The sequence below is a fragment of the Lepidochelys olivacea genome (assembly GCF_965140295.1).
Source record: "Lepidochelys olivacea isolate rLepOli2 genome assembly, chromosome: 3".
NCBI lineage: Eukaryota > Metazoa > Chordata > Testudines > Cheloniidae > Lepidochelys > Lepidochelys olivacea.
The window spans coordinates 23,889,167-23,912,596 of NC_140413.1; the positions used below are offsets into that span (position 1 = coordinate 23,889,167).

The 23,430-nt window shown below is 42.8% G+C and overlaps 1 long non-coding RNA gene across 1 annotated transcript; it reads right to left on the minus strand.

Annotated features, from left to right (window-relative positions):
- Window positions 1-23,216, minus strand: LOC311517799. The gene is made up of 5 exons (XR_014710795.1): window positions 23,121-23,216; window positions 14,845-14,948; window positions 8,509-8,540; window positions 467-516; window positions 1-237 (listed from the first exon to the last, which is right to left on the minus strand). It is a non-coding gene; the product is annotated as an uncharacterized lncRNA (long non-coding RNA).
- Between the last annotated feature and the right edge of the window lie 214 nt (window positions 23,217-23,430).

Consider the following 23,430-nt stretch of genomic DNA (forward strand, 5'->3'; position numbering starts at 1 on the left):
TATACTCTTCAGGTTTTAAAACACAAGTACACTTTCACAATTACACAATAAAACAAGGTTCACAATATTGCAGCTGGGTTCTCACTTCACTTCAGTTTGTTCTTGTATCTCACCGACTGACTGGCTCCTTATAAACCCGCGAGGGCATGACTGACAACATTCTAGGAGGTTTGAGGAAAATGTAGTTCTCCGAAAGTCTGGAAGGTTCCACAAGATTCTACAAAGGTCCAGAACATTCTAGGAGGTTAGTGAAAAATGAATCCACATAAGGAATACCTGAAACATTTTACTTCAAGCATTCTATTTTCCCTTTTGTCACTAACAACAAAAACAGCACCCCAAGCTCGGCACCCCCCAAGCCCGGCAGCCCAGGTTGTCGCCTGGGTCGCCTGCTCCTAACTCCAGCCCTGCAAATGATATTGTCTCTCTGTCCTCAGCAGTCATTTACAATAAATTATTTACATACCATTGCTTTGTGAAAAGGTCCATTTTCCTTCAAAATGGCTGTCAAGGCTCCTGGGGATAAAAACATAGCGGTGGTAATTGTCACCACCTGACCTCCTTATATAATTTGTTTGTCTACCAGTTCCACCAGGTATGACTGTACCAAGTTATACTGCTATATCTGGGTTTCATTATTAAACCAAGCTTTTAACACTTTACCATCCTCGTCAACACTTCCACTTTTTAATACTTTCACACACCCCAACTATTTAATTCCCTCCGTGCGCTGCAGTGTGAATTTGTGCAAAAGCTCCTTTTATCTGCACATACCTTTTCCTTAAATCACTTATTTATCTCCCAAAATGACACATTTCTCAGTGGCTCTGAGCTTATCTCTGTGCTCTTTAGCTACAATTACTGTTCTCTCTCTCTGTCTTATTCTTTAAAGCTTCAGTGGTATTCAACAAACCTGTGCTGTGCTCTGTCAGTAATTCTTTTATATAAAAATCCAAAGCACCTCCTTCTATTATGTTAATGATTTTTTCTTTAAGAGAGAACAACATTTTCCCTTTTAATTTAAAACTCCTTAAAGGAGTCCTTTGTCCACCCTGCTCTTGTTGCCCCCTATCACTTTTCTAGGGAGGGTTATAGGGTCCATCTTTACATTTAATCCAACTCAGCACTGACTTCTTCACACTTAAACTCTTTTAATACCATTTTCCTTACTACTAGGTAGCATAAGAACCTGCAGGACTGGAACCTGGGTCTACAGGGGTTAGGAGCTACTGACCTGTCTGCATTGCCACTGAAAGTTTAGAGTGGGCTCCTGCTGGAGGACCAAACGAAGCTAGACTCAGCAAGACGTACTACCCAGCAGGGCCTGAGTGGTGGCCCCTCATAACCCATTGATTGGCTGATGCTAATATTTAAACCAGGAAGCCAGCAGGGGAGCTGTCTGAGCAACAATGTACACTGGCTGCCTACTTCTGCTCCAGAACCTGCTTGCTGTAGACTCTCAAATCTGGCTTCTGACTCCGGTTTGTCCTTGATTTTGCTATTTGCTTGCTGTCTATAACCTGGCACCTGACCTTGATATCCTGACTTGGCCCAACCCTGCTTATGCTATCTGCCTGCTGCCTGCAACTTGGTGCCTGATCCTGATTTCTTGGAGTTCTAAACTGACTTCTCCTGACCCTGCTACTCATCTCCTGACCACAATTTAGCAGCTGACTGGTGCGCACCAACTGCCCATGGCCCATAAATGCTGGAACTAGGGGTGTTGCAGCACCCCCTGATTTGAAGTGGTTTTCTTTATATACCGGGTTTACAGTTTGGGTCAATGGCTGTCAGCAGCCCCACTATACAAATTGTTCCAGCACCCCTGCCACGGCCCAGCCTTGACAGTTTGCTTGGATTGCCTTCAACGCGCTGCCCATCCAACTCCTCCACAGATAATGGAAGGGGTGGACCTTTCTCCAACCAGCAGCTCCCTGCGGGCCCAGAACCTCCAGGACCAAGGCATCCATCTGCAGGCAGAGAACCTTGCACTACAGACCCAAGCTATGCAGTGTGCAATTCAAGTGCAGACATGGCATGAGCAGTTAGCCCAGTCGCAGGCCCAGGAGGGGCAGCTCGCTGCCAAAGCACAAACCTGTACCTGCCTCAACAGACCAACCACCACCTGAACTGGTGCCATTTGACCAGTGCCCAAATGGTTTGACAGGGATTGTCAAAAATTCTGGGGCTTCATGAACCAGTGCAGGCTGCTTTTCCTGCTCCACCCCTGAACATACCCCACACACCGAACTAAGGTGAGGCTAATAGTCAGCCTGCCCTCCAGTGAAGCTCTCAGTTGGGCTTCCCCCCATTGGAGCAGAACACCCCAGTGCTCTCCAACTGGGATCCCTTTCTGAAAGCTTTTGCAACCACCCTTGATGACCCATATTGTGTCCGCTTTGCAGAGGTTGTCCTCTGGAAGTTTTCTCGGGGCAAGGGTCAGCCAGCTCCTACACTGCTCATTTCAGATAGCCTGTGGCTGAGATTGAATGGGATAAGGCAGCCCAACTATATCAGTTCAAGTGGGGGCTCAATGGGGAGGTAAAAGATGTACTAGACTGCATTGAAAACCCCACATGACTAGATGCCCTTATTGATATCTCCTTGTGCATCAACTCTCAGATGTGCAAGTGGAAGGAGGAAAGAAGGGGTGGCCTGATGCTCCTATGCCCACCCTGTAGAACAGAGTCCTGAACCCATGAAGGTCGACCTGGGTTGCTGACACCTGACCCCAGAGCAACAGAACATTGATGGCAGCCAAACTTCCATTTTTACTGTGGGATGCTAGGACATGTCCTTGCCTCCTGCCCAGCTTGAAAGAGTTTAGGAAATGGGCCAGCTCAGGCCCCATAGGGGGATACAGCCTGGACACCACCAGAGCTCTGTTCTCTGGAACCAACTCCCTGCCCTCAAGTAACACCTGGCTTGGGAATCATGGTTCTCCTCACATTTCCAGTTGCTACTGTGGTTGCAGGTCTTGCAACAGGCACAGGAGATTCTCTCCCTTCTCCTCCAGCTAGCAATAAATGACTCTGGGACTGCTGCCAACCTTTATAGATGCTAAGGCAGTTCAAACCCTCTTGATCCCTCTCTGGCCAAAATCCACCCTGAACCTGGCGTAGACAATTGATGCCTCACCCCTAACTTTGAGAAAGTTGACTCAAGGGACCATCCTCTTTGAGATCATAGTGGAAGGGCACCAAGAAATAATATGCTTTGATTTGATCTGCTCTCTATTCTCCCTAATAACTCTTGTCATTCTTTAGTTGGAGTGACATTACCCATGGATCTCCTGGTGGTGGATGGGGCTACAAGATTTGCACGAGGTATCCAAGATGTGGGCGTACCATGGATTTATATAGAGACAACATGATATTTTCTATCTTATTATCTAACCCTTTCCTAATGATGTTAGCTTTTTTGACTGCAACTGCGCATTGCGTGGATGTTTTCAGAGACCTACTCACAGTGACTCCAAGCTCTCTTTCTTGAGTGGTAACAGCTAATTTAGACCCCAACGTTTTATATGTATAGTTGGGGTTATCAAACCTTTTAGTTCATTATGACAGTCAGAAAGAACTCGTATTGTCTGGTGACACGTCACCGTACAGGGTGGGTGCGCTACTAGCCCACCAAATGCCAGATGGATCTCGGCATCCCATCAGTTATGCACCAGGGTCACTGGCTCCAGCAGGACAAAAAAGGTTGCCAGCTAGAGTAAGAAGGGCTAGCTTAGGTTTGTGGGGTAAAGAAGTTCCACTCTTACCTATATGGCAGGCTTTATGTTATACACTCAGACCATTGACCTCTGAATGGTCTATATGGCGAGAGCAAACCTGTACCCTGATGGCATCTGCCAGAATCCAGAGATGGGCTAACTTATCAGCTTATGACTATCGTTTGGTTATAAATTTGGAAAAGCATGAGTAATACGGGTTCTCTAAGCAGACTTCCTTTACCGAAGAGCCCACTCAAAGTACCTCAGCCTACAGAAACCATCCTGCTGATTGCACCACTGTCCACTTCTCTAAGTGACGCTGCACAGATAAGAGAGACAGAAAGAGACCCATGATTGTCTCGAGTCCACAGAATGGTTACAAATGCCTGGACAGAGAGGGTAGGCACAGAGCTCCAACCTTATAATGCCCAAACAGAGTTTTTAAGTGTCCAGGAAGGGTGCTTATTGTTAGGTTCCTTGGTGATCATACCTCCTGTAAATAGCCCAGTGGTGCTAATGTTGTTACGCAAAGCACATCCTGGCCTGGCATGCATGAAGGGGTTTGAATGCACTCACGTATGGTGGCCAGGCATGGATCAGGAGAGCAAGACTGTTGTACAGTGGTGTGGGGTTTGCCAATCCAGCCTCCATGCGCCACCGAAAGTAAATTTGCACCAGTAGGAGTGGCCTCAGCAACCCTGGGCAGTGTTTCCTGGAGACTGTGCTGGTCCATGTATGGGAAAAAAAAATTAATAATAATTGATGCCCATTCCAAATGGATTGAGGCACACAGAATGCCCTTCTATACAGCCAAGGCTACAGCTGATAAACTTTGATTTACTTTTTTCCTATCTTTGGATTGCCTGAGACAGTGGGGACTGACAATGGTATCCAGTTCACTGGTGCTGTATTTCAGTACTTTATTTTAAAAAACCAGCATCAAACATGTTAGATCTGCACAATGCCACCCTTCTTCAAATGCTCTAGCTAAAGCAGGCAGTGCACAATCATAAGAGATGGAATGAAGAAGATGGTATATGGTGGCATAGAAGCCAGACTGGCCAGGCTCCTTTTCCAGGATTGCACAAGCCACAAAAGGAAAGTCACTTGCAGAACTCTTAATGCAAAGGAAACTGAGAACTCATCTGGACACTGTCCTGATGTAGCTGCTAAGGTGAGGGAAAAGCAAGCAGCACAAAAGTTATATTATGATGTACAAGCATTACCAAGAACATTAGGTGTAGGTAATGCACTATATGCTCTTAATTTTCACAATGGCCCTGACCGGTTATCAGGTCGCATCATAGCACAGGCGGGACTACTTTCTTGGGTCATTGAGATACCAGATGGGAGGCACATTCATAGACGTCATAATCAGATTTGTCTGCAGTACCATGTGGCGTTACCAGTGAAGAATTCTCATTCAGATGTTGAGGTAACAAGAGTTACTAAGTCAGTAGACTATCTAATTGCTACATCCAGAGACAGTGAGATTGCTGAGACTTCAGAAGACTTGAAAGTTACATCTGCAGAAATGATTGTATTGTCAGAAAGCTCTTCTACACCTGCTACTCATCAAGGAGCACCGGTGTTTCCACTGCACCATTCCAGAAGATCTCCCCAACCGAGAGACGGACTAGACTTGTAGTACGGCAATTGTGCTAGAGAGGGCAGAATAATCCCTTGTAATTTTGTGACAGTGAGGATAGTCTATTCCAACCTCTTAGTTTGGATATTTTGTTTTGTGGTTATAATCTTAATGTTTTAAGTTGATTCTTACCAATAATTTACAGGGGAAGTGTAATGTTTTAGGTATTTTTGTTATACTTATTGCCACCTGGTGGCCAATGTGAGACTAACTTTTTGGTGTTAGAAGCCCTAAGGCTGTACTGGGCATGCTCCAGTGGCCGGGTGTGAAGAAGTTTTTCAGGATGGAGGCTGCTTGGTTGTTTAGATGAACCTGTAGCAGAATAAATGATCTCCTCTGCCAGTTCTAACCTGGTTTGGGTCTCCATATATTATAGATTTCTATGCTTTAAAGGTTTTGCTTTCAGAGAGTGCATAGATTTTTAAGGCCAGATGGGACCACTGATCATCTAGTCTGACCTCTGTATCACACAAGCCATAGGACTTCCATGAATTAATTGTTTTTTCAAGTCCAAAAGTTGTGATTCATCTGGAGCATTTTTTTTTAACCACAGGTATTAGAGTTGGTACAGTGTGTCTTGAAGCAAAGTGTAAGAGACACTAAACAAAGATTTTTTTGTTTTTAATGCAATTGAGGTGAGAAAATGTGCTGTTTTCACTACTGTCCCAGGCGAGACCAATTGCAGATCAACTGATACCTGCAGCAAAGAGTGGCATGTGTTGGGAGGAAAGTCATCTTTGGGCCTGACAGAAACCTGCTGTGGATTTTAAGAGTTGGCTGTGATAACGTTTAACAGCATAAGCGGAACTGAGTATATGTGAGAAGTTGCAGAGTAATCATGTTTGTGAGAAAAATAAGAGATAAAGTAAAAAAAAAAAAAGCAAGAAAAGACCAGTTTGAAGTAACACTAAAACTGTACTGACAAGGGAGGAGAGTTAACCTGAAGATGGGAGACTAATACATATGTATAATATAATAAAAAATTATAAATGTTCTTGTAATAAAGGGAGGTTGAAGCTGTATTGTCCATTGTTGGAAGTGACTGTGATGAGATCATCCCAGTGAGCATCCTGCTTGTGAGTAATTGATCACTACTTGCTCAGTGTTTTGCTAGAATAAAGATTTGTTAGACCCACCTGCTGAGTGAATCTCAATCCAACAACATGAACTGTTAAATTGAAAATTTCTTAGTGTGACCAGATAAAGTTAAGGATTATGACCTAGAAAAATCTTCCCTCTCTCCGGCCCAATGACTGTTCTACTATTTATAAATAAACCCCCTTCATGTTGAAATTGATGAAGGACCTATGTGTGATGCTCCACATATGGGCCCTGCGAATCTCAGTCTACCAGACATTTTAACAGGACACTGAAGAACATGATACCAAAAGTGGTGAGTCAGGATGGGAAAGACTGGGATAACCCATTACCTTGTCTGATGTTTGCTGTAAGGCAGGTTCCCCAGGCTTCTACTGAGTTTTCCCCTTTTGAGCTGCTATATGGTTGCACTTCTGTGGCATACAGGACATTGCCAAGGAGGACTGTGAGGAATAGCCTAGCCAGGGGAAGAACGTTATTGAGAATGTTTCAGAGTAACAGCCATGTTTGTCTGTATTCGCAAAAAGAAAAGGAGTACTCCTTTTCTTATTGAGAATGTGATGCAGATGCGGGACAGAATAGCTCTAGTTACCCCCATAGTGCGGCAACACATGGAAAGGGCACAGAATACCCAACAGACCTATTACAATCGCCAAGCGAAAGTTCAGAAATTTCAATCGGGGCAATCCAGTAATGGTGCTGGTGCCAACTGCTGATCTACCACATCAAACTACTGAAGCGCTGGCAAGACCAAGAAACACCACCCCAAGAAAGTAAACTGCAAGGACAGGTGAGAATATCTCCCAAATTGACCCTGGAACAACAGGAAGAGGTCATCAAAAAGATTGAAAGAGACCATGATGTGTTCTCAGAGAAGCCAGGCAGAACCACAGAAGTTCACCATCTCTTCCTCACCAATCCTGGAGCAAAGGTGAAGATTAAACCCTACTGGATCCCAGAGACAAAAAGAGAAGAGATCAGTACTGAAGTTAAGAGGATGCTGGAGCTGGGAATCAATGAGGAGTCAAGCTACTGAGAGACAAGCTGCTGCAGGGAGAAAGCCTGTTCCAGGGTGGAGGGCTGCTCTTCTCCCTGCAGGGAAAGCTACAAAACGGACTGCCAGTTTAAGGGTAAGACTGGCACCACAGGGCCAATAACAAGGTCACCCACCCTCAGAGTGAGAGTAGGGAAAGGTATTCTCCTTTGTTTTCAGTTGGAATTGGTTTCTCTTTTTTACCCCCTTTTGTTTGGCAGGCTTGGCTGGAGAATACTGAGAAATAAACCTCCAAGTGGGAGAGTGAACACCATTCAGAGTGGGGACTGACTGACTCTAGATCCCCATCCCCAGAAGGGAAAGCACTGAGCCTGCCACGACAGAGGAGGTGCCTTGCCACGGTATGTTATTAGCTTTCCTTTGATATCGGTGATGACACCTTTTAGATACAGGTTATGACATTAGTGAGTTGGGGTACACTGAACTGGTCAGGCCATCTGAAACTCACTACCAGATACCAGTGAGTCGCTTGCCTTATTGCATAGAGTCACAGTAGTACAGTGACAAAATGAGCACAAGGTAACTTAAACTGAATAAATGATGAAAAATAAATTAGATACTTATCCTTTCAGTGTTAATTATCCAGGAAGTCATCAGTAACACAGGTAAGACATTTTTTAACGTATGATTTTAGCCTTCACAACATCTTTTCAAACATAGAAATGCTGTCAGGTTTCTGGGTATTTCACATTTCTTTTTGAACAATAGTTATGGGAAATGAGTCTTAAGATTGATTGATGCATTGCATTCCTGAGAAATCTCTAATGGAACTAATGGCAGTCCATGTAAGCAAAGGTACAGCAGTTAAATCTTTTTCATTTATATTCTTTTCCTTTTGTAGAATGTGTCAGGGAATTATTGATTAGCTCTATAAGCAAATACTTCTCTTGTGAGTTCACAGATTAGCTCTTTCATACAGCAGATGGAAGAATGAAATGAGAATGTTGTTTCAAGTGCCATAGGGCTTGGAGGTTTTTATTTTTTGCTTACCTGCTTCCCCTTGTTCTTTCTGGAGTATGAGCCTGTGAATAATAATAAAAAAAAACCCACTACTAATCAGTAAAGTTATTTGAGAAATATCATTGTCAAGGTTCCTCCCCCACTCTGAACTCTAGGGTACAGATGTGGGGACCTGCATGAAAAACCTCCTAAGCTTATCTTTACCAGCTTAGGTCAAAACTTCCCCAAGGTACAAAATATTACACCCGTTATCCTTGGACTGGCCGCTACCACCACCAAATTAATACTGGTTACTGGGGAAGAGCTGTTTGGATGCGTCCTTCCCCCCAAAATACTTCCCAAAACCTTGCACCCCACTTCCTGGACAAGGTTTGGTAAAAAGCCTCACCAATTTGCCTAGGTGACTATAGACCCAGACCCTTGGATCTTAAGAACAATGAACAATCCTCCCAACACTTGCACCCCCCCTTTCCAGGGAAATGTTGGATAAAAAGCCTCACCAATTTGCATAGGTGACCACAGACCCAAACCCTTGGATCTGAGAACAATGAAAAAGCATTCCATTTTCTTACAAGAAGACTTTTAATAGAAATAGAAGTAAATAGAAATAAAGAAATCCCCCCTGTAAAATCAGGATGGTAGATACCTTACAGGGTAATTAGATTCAAAACATAGAGAACCCCTCTAGGCAAAACCTTAAGTTACAAAAAAGATACACAGACAGAAATAGTTATTCTATTCAGCACAATTCTTTTCTCAGCCATTTAAAGAAATCATAATCTAACACATACCTAGCTAGATTACTTACTACAAGTTCTAAGACTCCATTCCTGGTCTATCCCTGACAAAGGCAGCATAAAGACAGACACACAGACCCTTTGTTTCTCTCCCTCTTCCCAGCTTTTGAAAGTATCTTGTCTCCTCATTGGTCATTTTGGTCAGGTGCCAGCGAGGTTACCTTTAGCTTCTTAACCCTTTACAGGTGAGAGGAGCTTTCCCCTGGCCAGGAGGGATTTCAAAAGGGTTTACCCTTCCCTTTATATTTATGACAATCATAAAATTCAAGTAATACATTATAAAAATATTACTCCACTATGTCTGGTTTGCACTAAGGCATATAAGAAAAATAAAAATTGCTCTTTTCAGAGTTCAATTCAACTACATGAACAGAGAGGTTAATTCAAATAATGCAATCAAGATCAATGGCCAAGGATCTTGCTCCAGTTAGCATATAGACTCAAACTCTCCTATATGCGTAAGCCACTTCATCAGATGTATCTGATGAACTGGGTTATATCCCATGAAAGCTTATGCCCAAATAAATTTGTTAGTCTCTAAGGCACCATAAGGACTCGTTGTTTTTACTGATACAGACTAACACAGCTACCCCTCTGAAACCTGTCTCCTACATGCATAACAAATAAGCATACCCATCAAGACATTTAGCAATAACTCAAAACACTCAACCAGTAAACTACTAGATGCCCTGAGGACATTAAACTGTTACCTGAGAGCTTGCTTTTGCAAGTTAACCCAGTGATAGATTTCACACATGTGGAATTTATTTTTCTAAGAAAAGACTGGTCCCTTGAGTTTTGCTGCTACATATCAACTGTGCTTTAATTTAATTCACGCAGAAATATCTTATCACTGATAAGGACTCTGTAGTCCCACAGGCAATTCCTGTAGAAAGGGCATTCAAAACACTTTTGTGCACCTATTACTTAATTGCATCCTTTTTTGGGGTGTCTCACATCACCCCAATCTTCGGTTGCTGTCATGCTGATTGACACAGTAAAAAGTAAACTTTCCGCAGTCCTGCAACGCAGTCCACAGAAAACAGCTCCAGGGCTGTGGCCTGTCTGCCCTTCATTCAGCATCAGCAGGCTGGGAAGCACTGCCAGTTAGCCTCACTGTCATTAGCTGGATTGGCCTTTTCAGTTAAGTGACGTCCCAAAATACATCCAAGCACCAGGATCAAGTCCACAGCAACTTTGTTATATTAACTAGTGTAGGAGAAAGAGAGCCTGAGACATGAGGCCTTGTATTAAAGGCCCATCCTGAGACCTGAACTAAAGTAGTGGTCAAGCCGTGCTAATATACAGCAAAGTTGGCTGACAGGCTGTGAGCAGAAGTCCGAATCTGGCAAGAACAGGGCTGGTATTGCAAAAACACACATTCCTGAGAAGTGCTAGGCACAGGACACTCATGCAAGCAGATTCCAGAAGGGTGGAACCAGAACATCCCAATACCAAGTATGGTATGAACACACTCTTCAAAGATGATACAAGGACACATTGATCCCTTCCTAAAGATAAGGTCAGGATGACAGGGTGATGGATAGAGATGTTTTGACTGAACCAACATGTACAAGGTAAAGGATGGCAACCACCATGCCAGAGGAGCAATACATAATTTGTATTGAGGTATAAAGAGGAATATGTTGAATAGGATTGGTCACAGTACAGACCCCTGGGAGACACCACTATTTACGTGTCTCCATTCTGAAAACTGACCATTTATTCCTACCCTTTGTTTCCTATCTTTTAACCAGTTACTAATCCATGAGAGGACCTGCCCTCTTATCCCATGACAGCTTACTTTGCTTAAGAGTCTTTGGTGAGGGACCTTGTCAAAGGCTTTCTGAAAATCTCAGTACACTATATCCACTGCATCACCCTTGTCCACATGCTTGTTGACCCCCTCACAGAATTCTAATAGATTGGGAGGCAGGATTTGCCTTTACAAAAACCACATTGGCTCTTCCCCAACAAATTGTGTTCATCTATGTGTCTGATCATTCTGTTCTCTGCTATCATTTCAACCAGTTTGCCCGATACTGAAGTGAGGCTTACCGGCCTGTAATTGTCAGGATCGCCTCTAGAGCCTTTTAAAAAAAATTGGCGTTACATTAGCAATCCTCCAGTCATCTGGTACAGAAGCTGATTTAAATGATAGGTTACGTACCACAGTTAGTAGTTCTGCAATTTCACATTTGAGTTCCTTCAAAACTCTTGGGTGAATACCATCTGGTCATGGTGACTTATTACTATTTAATTTATCAATTTGTTCCAAACCCTCCTCTAATGACACCTCAATCTGGGACAGTTCCTCAGATTTGTCACCTAAAAAGAATGGCTTAGGTTTGGGAATGTCCCTCACATCCTCAACCGTGAAGACTGATTCAAAGAATTCATTTAATTTCTCTGCAATGGCCTTATCGTCTTTGTGTGCTCCTTTAGCATCTCGGTAATCCAATGGCCCCACTGGTTGTTTAGCAGGCTTCCTGCTTCTGAGCTACTTAAAAAGAAAATTTGCTGTTATTTTTTGAGTCTTTGGCTAGCTGTTCAAGTTCTTTTTTCTCCTCCCTAATTTTATTTTTACTCTTGACTTGCCAGTGTTTATGCTCCTTTCTATTTTCCTCATTAGGATTTAAATTCCACTTTTTAAAGGATGGCTTTTTGCCTCTCACTGCTTCTTTTACTTTGCTGTTTAGCAACAATGCCACGTTTTTGGTCCACTTACTATGTTTTTTAATTTGAGGTAAACATTTAAATTAAGCTTCTGTTATGGTGTCTTTTAAAAGTTTCCATGCAGCGTTCAGGGATTTCACTTTTGGCTCTGTACCCTTTAATTTCTGTTTAACTAACTTCCCCATTTTTGTGTAGTTCTCTTTCCTGAAATTAAATGCTATCGTGGTGGGTTTCTGTGGTGTTTTCCACACACAGGGATGTTATATTTTATTCTGTTATGGTCACTATTACCAAGCGGTTCAGCTATATTCACTTCTTGGACCAGATTCAGTGCTCCATTTAGAGCTAAATCAAGAATTACCTATCCTCTTGTGGGTTCCAGGAGTAGCTGTTCCAAGAAGCAGTCATTTATGATGTCAAGAAACTTTATCTCTGCATCCCATCCTGAGGTGACATGTACCCAGTCAATATGGGGATAGTTGAAATCTCCCATTATTATTATTATTGAGTTTTTTTATTTTTATAGCCTCTCTAATCTCCCTGACCATTTCACAGTCACTATTACCATCCTGATCAGATACTGAATAGTCAAAGTGGACAATTTGTGAATATCTAATCAGCTAAAATTTGTTTGGAAAACTAGTTTAATCACAGAAAGGAGGGTCAGTTCATGAACAGAAAAAAGCTAAATTTAAATTATTTGATATTTAATGATTAATTTGCCCAGCTATGATATCAATTTATGATTTCTTGTATATTACACCACCCAAGAGTTCTGATAAGGATGTAAATCCCCAGGCTTAGGGCATAAACAAACCACTAACTAATGGAGGTTAGGAAGAAGCTTTCCTTGTGAACATGCTATTCTATAACTGCCTACGACAGAGTTCCTTGCATCTTCTCTGAAGCAGCTTGTACTAGCCACTGTTGGAGACAGGATGCTGGACTAGATGAACCACTGATCCAATCCAGTGTGGCAATTGTTACTGTACATATACCATTACTGTGCTGGTGTTCATTGAGTTTATTTTACACCTTGGCAAAATGGTATCAAGTTGAGTACATAAATCCTTCGAATGTTCCCTGAAACATTTACTAAGACTATGATGATGTCCACGCATGCATCAATATGTTGCATAAGAACAGGAGTAAACCTGTTCAAAGGATAAATTTACTCCATCTCAGTCTCCACAAATTCTGTTTTCTGTTATAAAATCCAGCTGTGCCTTGGTGATGTATTATAATAGCATATCATTAGAGCTGTAGCAATCTGGCTGTGTTGTTGCAATGTCAGAGAAATGGCCAGAGTTCTAGAAATTGACCTATATTGTCAGATTTATTTTGGAATGGAAAATAAAATTGTTTTCAGTGTATTTCAGTCTTGCAATACTACCCCAGGCATGACTGGAAAGGTGAACTTTAAAGAGGTTGTTCTTTCAATGCATCATTAAAATGTACAACATGTAGCCATGAAGGCATGTGATTTCTTTATTTCACAAGGGTTATGAACTCCCAAGTAAGGGGATAAGAGCTTTGCCAGTCTCTCAAGGAAGTCCCAAAACTGGAAACATTGTCCTGCGGAGAATTAGCTCATCTAGGAGCCAAAGTTGTGCAGCTTACGTTGTTGATCACTTCCCCATCCTACCTATTATCCTTCATTTGGTAATTAAAAGTCCCTCCCTCCTCTGATCAGCCCATGAGACCATAGACTACTCATGCCTCCCAATACTGGGGAAGCACAATCTAAATGGGAGGACACATGACTGCCCCACGTGTCTCTTCTGCCCAGTGACCCCCCCAGCCCAGGGCCACTGTGCTCTCCCTGCCCCATGGTACATGAGGGGGTGGGCTCTGTCCTTCTCCCACTGCACTTCCCCCCCCTCCCCCGGCACATTCAGCCACTCTCCCTGGGAGCCGAGCCCAGACAGGGAGAGGAAGGGAGCCACTTCTCATGCCGGCTGAAGCTGGCCGTTCCTGACAGAGAGCCCAGTTGGGGAGGTGGCAGGCCTGGCTGCTGGGGACAAGGGACAAGCGAGCTGGAAACGTGCTGAGGGGAAAGGAAGGGTAAGGGGGGAGACTCCCCAGCCAGGCTCTCATAGGCAGCCACCATGCTGCACAAAGCAGTGACCTGAAGCAGCCAGCATAAGAAGCGTCTGGTCCTGCCCCCTCTGCTCCCTACGAGGCCTCGGCTGCCAGGGACAGGGGCTGAGCGTGCCCTGGGGCAGGTGCAGCAGGAGTGGGACAGAGCTCCTCTTTCTCCCTGCCCCCCAGCAGGCCAAGCAGAAATCTGCGGGGGGGGACGGGGGACTTGACCCCCACATGCCCCCCTGTGCACAGCCTATGCATGATACCAACCTCCATTGCCCACTTGTTGCATTTTCAAAAAAGCACCTTCATATTTTCTCCCATGCTGAACCTTACACTTGGGAGGTGTTTCCCATAAACATCTACAAAACTAATGCATTATTCTTCAGATCCCTCTTGTAGTGCACGGAACAAGCTAGTTTTAGAGTAGTCAAGTGGTTAGTTTTACAGTGTGGCTGCACATCTGTATTTTAACAGGTTGCCTAGTTAACTATTAATTATTATTTGAATGCCTCTTTGTTTAAACTAAAGTGGGAAGCCAGATTGCTATTAAAGCATAGTCAGTCTGGCTAGCGTTTAAGCCAATATTTTCCATATCTTTAACCTTGTATGCCCTCTTGCAAACATATCCACATAGCATGTTTGATTAATGAGTTTATACCAGGAAGATATATGTCCTATACATTTCATAAACATATTCCTGGAGGAGACTGCTGAAGAGTGATAGTCTCAGCAGCCTATCCTAATGCATGAAATTCTTTCCAGCGGTCACAGACAGCTGATTCACAATTTAGCCAGGAATACTTACAGTGTCAGGGTGAGCATGCAAGAGGAGGCAGAAAAATCCCCACAAGTCTTGAGTCCTGGCCCTTATTTTCATTGCCCAAGCCCATATTTCAGGCTCAATTCATTCTGAGGAGAAAGAATATCTGGCAATATAAATATTTCAAATTAATCTAGTTTTTCTTCCTATTGTAATTTAAATGGAAAATCTCCAAACTGTCTTTTAATATTTTAGAGAGACAAGCTAGATGAAGTAATATATTTTATTGAACCAACTTATATTGGTGAGGGAGCCAAGCTTTCAAGTTTCCACAGAGCTCTTCCTCAGGCATTCAGTTTGTTAGTGTTCTGTAAAAAAATGAGGAGGACTTGTGGCACCTTAGAGACTAACAAATTTATTTGGCCATAAGCTTTTGTGGGCTAAAACCCACTTCATCGGATGCATGCAGCGGAAAATACAGTAGAAATATATATATACACAGAGAACATGAAAAAATGGGTGTTGCCATACCAACTGTAAATGAGACCAATTAATTAAGGTGGGCTATTATCAGCAGGAGAAAAAAACCTTTTGTAGTGATAATCAGGGTGGCCCATTTCAAACAGTTGACAAGAAGGTGTGAGTAACAGTAGGGGGGGAAATTAGCATGGGGAAATAGTTTTTTGTTTGGGTAATGACCCATCCATTCCCAGTCTTTATTCAAGCCTAATTTAATGGTGTCCAGTTCGCAAATTAATTCCAATTCTGCAGTTTCTCATTGGAGTCTGGTTTTGAAGTTTTTTTGTTGGAGAATTGCAACTTTTAGGTCTGAAATTGAGTGGCCACGGAGGTTGAAGTGTTCTCCGACTGGTTTTTGAATGTTATAATTCTTGACGTCTGATTTGTGTCCATTTATTCTTTTGCACAGAGATTGTCTGGTTTGGCCAATGTACATAGCAGAGGGGCATTGCTGGCACATGATGGCATATATCACATTGGTAGATGTGCAGGTGAACGAGCCTCTGATAGTGTGGCTGATGTTATTAGGCCCTGTGATGGTGTCCCCTGAATAGATATGTGGACAGAATTGGCAACGGGCTTTGTTGCAAGGATAGGTTCCTGTTCGTGTTTTTGTTGTGTGGTTGCTGGAGAGTATTTGCTTCAGGTTGGGGGGCTGTCTGTAAGCGAGAACTGGCCTGTCTCCCAAGATCTGTGACTCTCTTTCCCCTTTCTTCCTGCCTGCTTTCCACCATGCCCCGAGGCCTACTCCTTTCTATTTGTTTTCTACTTGCTCTGTATCGGGGTTCTTGGGCTGGAAGTTGCAGATAGGTGAAAGAAGGTCATGATGATCACCATGCCCTTCCCACAGTACTCAATGGGAAGGGTGTCACAGCTAGTTGGAAAGATTCCCCATTGCCCAGGGTCCTTAAATCAGGCCCAAAATGATGTCAGTTAGATTTTTCGTCATCCTCTCAGTGTGTATGTTATGAGCTTTAAACTGCCTTAACACATCAGTCCCTGACCTATATGTTGTGCAGATTAGCCACGCCTTAGAATCTGACCCATGGTATATAGGAAACTTTAGCATTTTAAAAATCTCTTAGGAAATGTAGTGCTCACTAAAAGTACAGCAGAGGGCACTGGAAACACTTTCCCAATAACACGAGGCCAGGGCTAAACATGCTGTAATTTAGAAAGTGATATTGCCATTTCATAATTTTCCTTTTATTGATGCCAATCAACCAGTAAGTACTCCCCATCTATTGCATATAAAACTAATCATTCTTGGTTTTACAGCTTGGAGTCTCAGTAATGCTGGGGCATTTCCTGAGGCAAACAAAGCCATTTAATATAATAAATATTTAAGGCCATTTTGGGCCAGTTTCATGTCCATTGATTTTGAGGTAAAATTTGGCTCTTCTAAAAACAAACAAAAAAAAGATGTGTATAAGTAAAAATATTTGTGGATGTCAGCACATGAGGCCCGTTGACCTTAATCTGGTTCTTGCTTCTTGAAAAATACTGGGAGAAGATTTTGTCAAAGGAAAGGTTCCTGTATCCATTTATCCCCACAAAATGGTCAACCTGCCCACCATGCCCATAGCCGCACCTAGTGCTTTAAATTATTATTACTTGCTATGACCCCCAAGACCAGAATGGACTTAAAAGTAAATTCTACATTTTGAAGCCTGATAACTGTATCTGGCATCTAGGTTGTTCCAGATAAATCACAACTGGTAAATCAAAACAGTATCACACAGTAGAATAACTCAGAGAACAGTACAATGCATATGCTAGAATAGGTCACATCTCTCTATCTCTCTACCTGTTGATTTATTCTGATGCCCAGCACTGTAGTATCTAAGCCCATCTAAGATAGTAATCTACAGACATCTGTCCAAGAAGAACCCTATTCTTCACAAAGCACATCCAATCTTTCCTAACAGAGAAATCTTAATAGAAGTCACTTGTCTACAACCTGGATAAAAGTAATAACACTGGGCTAGCATAAGTTTGGCAGGGGGTCTGCTGAGACTGACCAGGGTTATTTCATTGTTTATTTGAGCTTCTCATCTATCTGTATCCACTTGTTGTCTCTTTTCTTGTACTAGAATTGTAAGCTCTTCAAGGCAGGAACTGTCTTGTTCTTATGTGTTTGTGCAGCACCGAGTAAAATGGGGCTTTGGTACAGGACACGCTCCTGCAATACCAATAAAAAGAACAATAATTCTAAGTTAAATTTAAAAAAAAATCATAGAATCATAGAATATCAGGGTTGAAAGAGACCTCGGGAGGTCATCTAGTCCAACCCCCTGCTCAAAGCAGGACCAACCCCATCTAAATCATCCCAGCCAGGACTTTGTCAAGCTGGGCCTTCAAAACCTCTAAGGATGGAGATTCCACCACTTCCCTAGGTAACCCATTCCAGTGCTTCACCACGCTCCTAGTGAAACAGTTTTTCCTAATATCCAACCTAGACCTCCCCCACTGCAACTTGAGACTATTGCTCTTTGTTCTATCATTTGCCACCACTGAGAAGAGCTGAGCTCCATCCTCTTTGGAAGCCCCCTTCAGATAGTTGAAGGCTTCTATCAAATCCCCCCTAACTCTTCTCTTCTGCAAACTAAATAACCCCAGTTCCCTCAGCCTCTCCTCATAAATCATGTGCCCCAGCCCCCTAATCATTTTCGTTTCCCTCCGATGGACTCTCACCAATTTGTCCACAACCTTTATGTAGTGGGGGGCCCAAAACTGGATGCAGTACTCTAGATGTGGTCTCACCAGTGCTGAATAGAGGAATATAATCACTTCCCTCGATCTGCTGGCAATGCTCCTACTAATGCAGCCCAATACACCATTAGCTTTCTTGGCCACAAGGGCACACTGTTGACTCATATCCGGCTTCTCGTCCACTGTAATCCCCAGGTCCTTTTCTGCAGAACTGTCGCTTAGCCAGTCAGTCCCCAGCTGTGGCAGTGCCTGAGATTCATCCATCCTAAGTGCAAGACTCTGCACCTGTCCTTGTTGAACTCATCAGATTTCTTCTGGCCCAATCCTATAATTTGTCTAGGTCCCTCTGTATCCTATCCCTACCCTCCAGGGTATCTACCTCTCCCCCAGAGCTTACTGTCATCCGTGAACTTGCTGAGGGTGCAGTCCATCCCATCATCCAGATCATTAATGAAGATGTTGAACAAAACTGGCCCCAGGACAGACCTCTGGGGAACTCCACTTGATACTGGCTGCCAACTAGACAGATGTTGATCACCTAGATGTTGTTCACTACCCTTTGAGCCCGATGATCTAGCCAGCTTTCTATCCACCTTATAGTCCATTAATCCAGTCCATACTTTTTTAACTTGCTGGCAAGAAAACTGTGGGAGACTATATCAAAAGCTTTCCTAAAGTCAAGATATATCACATCCAGAGCCAGTTATCTCATCATAGAAGGCAATCAGGTTGGTCAGGCATGACTTGCCCTTGGTGAATCCATGTTGACTGTTCCTGATTACCTTCCTCTCCTCCAAGTACTTCAAAATGGATTTCTTGAGGACCTGCTCCATGATTTTTCCAGGGCCTGAGGTAAGGCTGACCGGTCTGTAGTTTCTCAGATTCTCCTTCTTCCCTTTTTTGAAGATGGGCACTATATTTGCCTTTTTCCAATCATCTGGGACCTCCCCTGAGGTTTCAATGATAGTGACCAATGGCTCTGCAATCACATCAGCCAGCTCCCTCAGCACCCTTGGATGCATTAGATCCAGCCCCATGGACTTCTGCATGTCTAGCTTTTCTAAATAATCCTTAATCTGTTCTTTTACCACTGAGGGCTGCTCACCTCCTCCCCATACTGTGTTGCCCAGTGCAGCGCAGTCTGGGAGCTGACCTTGTCTGTGTAGACCAAGGCAAAAAAAGGATTGAGTACTTTAACTTTTTACACATCATGTGTCACATCATCTGTCACCTCCCCCAATTCAGTAAGGGTCCCACACTTTCCCTGACCTTCCTCTTGTTGCTAACATATCTGTAGAAACCCTTCTTGTTACCCTTCACATCCCTTGCTAGCTGCAACTCCAAATATGCTTTGGCCTTCCTGATTACAGCCTTGCATGCTCAAACAATATTTTTAAACTCCTCCCTAGTCATCTGTCCAAGTTTTCATTTCTTGTAAGCTTCCTTTTTGTGTTTAAGATCACTGAAGATTTCTCTGTTAAGTCAAGCTGGTCACCTGCCATATTTGCTATTCTTTCTGCACATCGGGATGGTTTGTTCCTGCACCCTCAATAAGACTTCTTTAAAATACAGCCAGCTTTCCTGGACTCCTTTCCCCCTCATATTAGCCTCCCAGGGGATCCTGTGCATCAGTTCCCTGAGGGAGTCAAAGTCTGCTTTTCTGGGGGTCCTTATTCTGCTGCTTTCCTTTGTTCCTTTTGTCAGGATCCTGAACTGGACCATCTCATGGTCACTGCTGCCCAGGTAGCCACCCACTTCTACTTCCCCAAACCAATTTTTCCCTGTTCATGAGCAGCAGGTCAAGAGGAGCATGGCCCCTAGTTGGTTCCTCCAGCACTTATACCAGGATGTTGTCCCCAACACTCTCCAAAAACTTCCTGGATTGTCTGTGCACTGCCGTATTGCTCTCCCAACAGATGTCAGGGTGATTGAAGTCCCCCATGAGAACCAGTGGAAACTTCTGTTAGTTATCTGAAGAAAGCCTCGTCTACCTCATCCTCCTGGTCTGGTGGTCTATAGCAGATGCCCACCACAACATCACTGTTGTTGCTCTCGCCTCTAAACTTAACCCAAAGACTCTCAACAGGCTTTTCTCCAGTTTCATGTTGGAGCTCTGAGCAATCATACCGCTCCCTTACATACAGTGCAGCTCCTCCACCTTTTCTCCCCACCCTGTCTTTCCTGAACAGTTTATACCCATCCATGACAGTGCTCCAGTCATGTGAGTCACCCCACCAAGTCTGTTATTCCAATCACATCATAGTTCCTTGACTGTGCCAGGACTTCCAATCCTTCCTGCTTGTTTCCCAGGCTTCTTGTGTTCGTGTACAGGCTTCTAAGTAATAAAAAGACTAACCATTAGGAATCCTGCAGTGTTATAAACTGACACAAAAAGCACTGAGTCATAAAGGGGTCAGAAGTAACTTGAAAAGGAGGTGTGGATGGCCAAAAAGAAGTCAGGCTAAGGCATGTCAAATGCTATCTAGTAGTAAGGCTAGCAGTAAGACAATGTGGATGAGCAGGTGCAAAGTCAAGTGAATCTATACTTCCCCAAAGGTGGTGGTTTGGGCCCTGGGTTTCAGTGTAGGCCCATCTCTAATAACTATAATTAAAACCATTAATTTATGGGACATGATTCTCTTTTCTGCTTGCCTTGTACCATTTACATCTGTGCCCGGTAAGTGCAAACTGGCTGAATACTACCTACCTGATTTGGTAGTGTCTTACAATTGCTTTGGACAGATGTACATGAATACACAAAGTGCTAGGTGTGGGTAAATCAGGCCCACTTTGCTTAAGAGGCACAAGGCCAGCTTGTAAGGATGCATAATACTGTGCTTTTTTTACACCAGCTGAGCCTCTGGCCTGGAACACTGTAAAGAGACGGTGGTGTTTAATTATGAATTTTCAGTGTTTACATTATATTAGGGCTGTCAATTAATCACAGTTAACACCTGCAATTAACTAAAAACAAAATTAACGTGTTAATTTTTTTAATCGCATCAATCGCATACCACTGGCCGGGGAGGGAGGCATTGGTGGTGGAGGGGCTGAAGGCGCAGCCCAGAACTCTGGAGGCTGTGGGGGACTGAAGTCCCAAGGTGGAGCCGGAGCCCTGACAGGGCTAAAGCCCAGGGCCCCCAGCCCAGAGTCTATATTTGAAAATATAGAAAACATCCAAAATATTTAGATAAATGGTATTCTATTATTGTTTAAGAATGCGATTCAAACTGTGATTAATCACGATTAATTTTTTTAATCACTCGAGAGCCCTACATTATATTATGTTCAATAAAAGGAATAAACATCCCTTGTTAAGAATAAACATCCCTTATAAGAGAGACGTGGGAGATAACTTAATGAGAGAGTAGCATAGTAGGGAGTCACCATGGTGGGGGGAATATAGAGCAAGCAAATAAAGAAGCCTTCCCATCTACCTGTATCCATCACTTTAACTTGAATTAACAAGAGATACATTAAAAAAATATTATCTATGTGCAGTAAACTGTCTCCGTAGAATTCCTTGTTTGAAAGCTACACATACACTAATGAGATTCAACAGGTATGGGTCTGACTTCCCACTGCCTTGCATCTTGTGTAGTCAATTGCGCCTGCCCCTGAGTCTGGATAGAATAGAGGGGGAAAGACACATAGTTTCAGTTAGGGCAGTCAGGAGAGGAAAACAAATGACACATCAAAATAGTAACTGTCATTGACTTTGATTTTCCTAATGTTTTTGAGATTCTTTTAATATCTTTTGTGAAATAAATAAATGACTGGGGAAATAAATAAAAGCATATTTTCCTTTTTAGCCTTATAAGCATATTTTCCTTTATAGCCTTTTTAACCTACTTCTGAACTTGGGGGTTATAGTCATTCAAATTTAAGATTAATAATTTACAGTTTACCTCAGAAGATTGAAGGATAGCAATGCTTTTTTGCTAAACCACAAAAAAGTTATTGTCATTCTGTGTTTCTAACAGATTTGGTCATCAGAACAGCATTGATATATAACACCATAAACTAGACAGCTTCATTACATAAGAGATTTGGATTCTGCAGCTGTTTTTAGAGGCCACTCTATTTAAAACCTGTCTGTTACTCCCAAACCCCAGATGAACTGGCTGATTAAAAAATAAATATGTTGTTTACTTTCTTGAAATATGCTCAGCCTGGCCAGCCAAGGGCCTCCTAAAAGCCAAATCTGCACCTAGAGTTGGTCCCAAAATCTGTCAGAAAACTAGTGCTGACATTTCTGCCTGCCATATACAATGGTAAATTAACTTTAAGGACTTGATTCATGAAATAACAACTTCCCAGAATGTTTCTCATAGTTTTGTGATTAATCTACTTGCAATTCTTTTTAGGACAGCCTCTTCACACAAAGTGATGTTTATATCTGAGCTTGCCTAAAAGTTAGGGGCCTGATTCTTTGCTGCCATGCGCCTTGTCTAGTCACTTGCAAACTATATAAAATGAGCATAAAATGGGTGCAAAAAGCTCTAATTAGAGCAATGGAATGAAGAGTTCTAATTAGGTAGAATTCTATACATAAAGAAATGACTATGCAAGGTGCAAGGCAGTGGAGAATCAGGCTAGTGGTGGAATTCAAAGAACTCAACAAAATTAAAAGATGTCTACGTCTCACCTGTTTTGCTAAAATCATAAGCTCATAAACCTGTAGCTACATTGTCAGGATTCATGGCATGAAATGAAGCAGGAGGAGAAAAATCTCTGGATTAGAGCCTCAAATCAGCAGAGTTACTTTGAAATCAGTGGATCCGCACCAATTTACACTTGCTGACCCACTGACATTTGGCCCCTTCTGTGCTTTTATAAAGGGATATCATTCCGATATGGCCAGAATAATTCATTTTTTCCATACATTGTTCAGAGCCTGTGTTATGTATGTCAGAATAGATGATCATAATGGATCCCTCTAGCTTTAGAAATCTCTAATCCATAAACACTGAAAGAGGTGTTTGATGCTGCCCATACAAGAGCTCTTGTAGTGATCTTGGTGACAATGATATGTCAACTCACCTGCGTAGAGAAAATGTTACCCAATGTTAAATAGCAATAACACTTACTGTGTTAGGTAGAATGCACATCCTCAGCCAGATGCCATCCATCTTCTCTGTCATTGAAAAGTGAGTAAATGAAACAGGGAACTTGATGATCTGGAGACTGTGAGTACCTTGCAACACCAGGTCAGCAACTTGAATCAGCCCAGTTCATAAATTACCTTCAAATCTCTGCTAGCTGATGATTGTCCAAGTTGAAATTAATTGTTGATGATTTCAGGCCTGTTTCCAATGGGCAGACACTGACACCATAAAAAATAACCTTTACACTTCCTACTTATCACAACTCTTGTTGGAAAGCTCATCCCACCAGCCT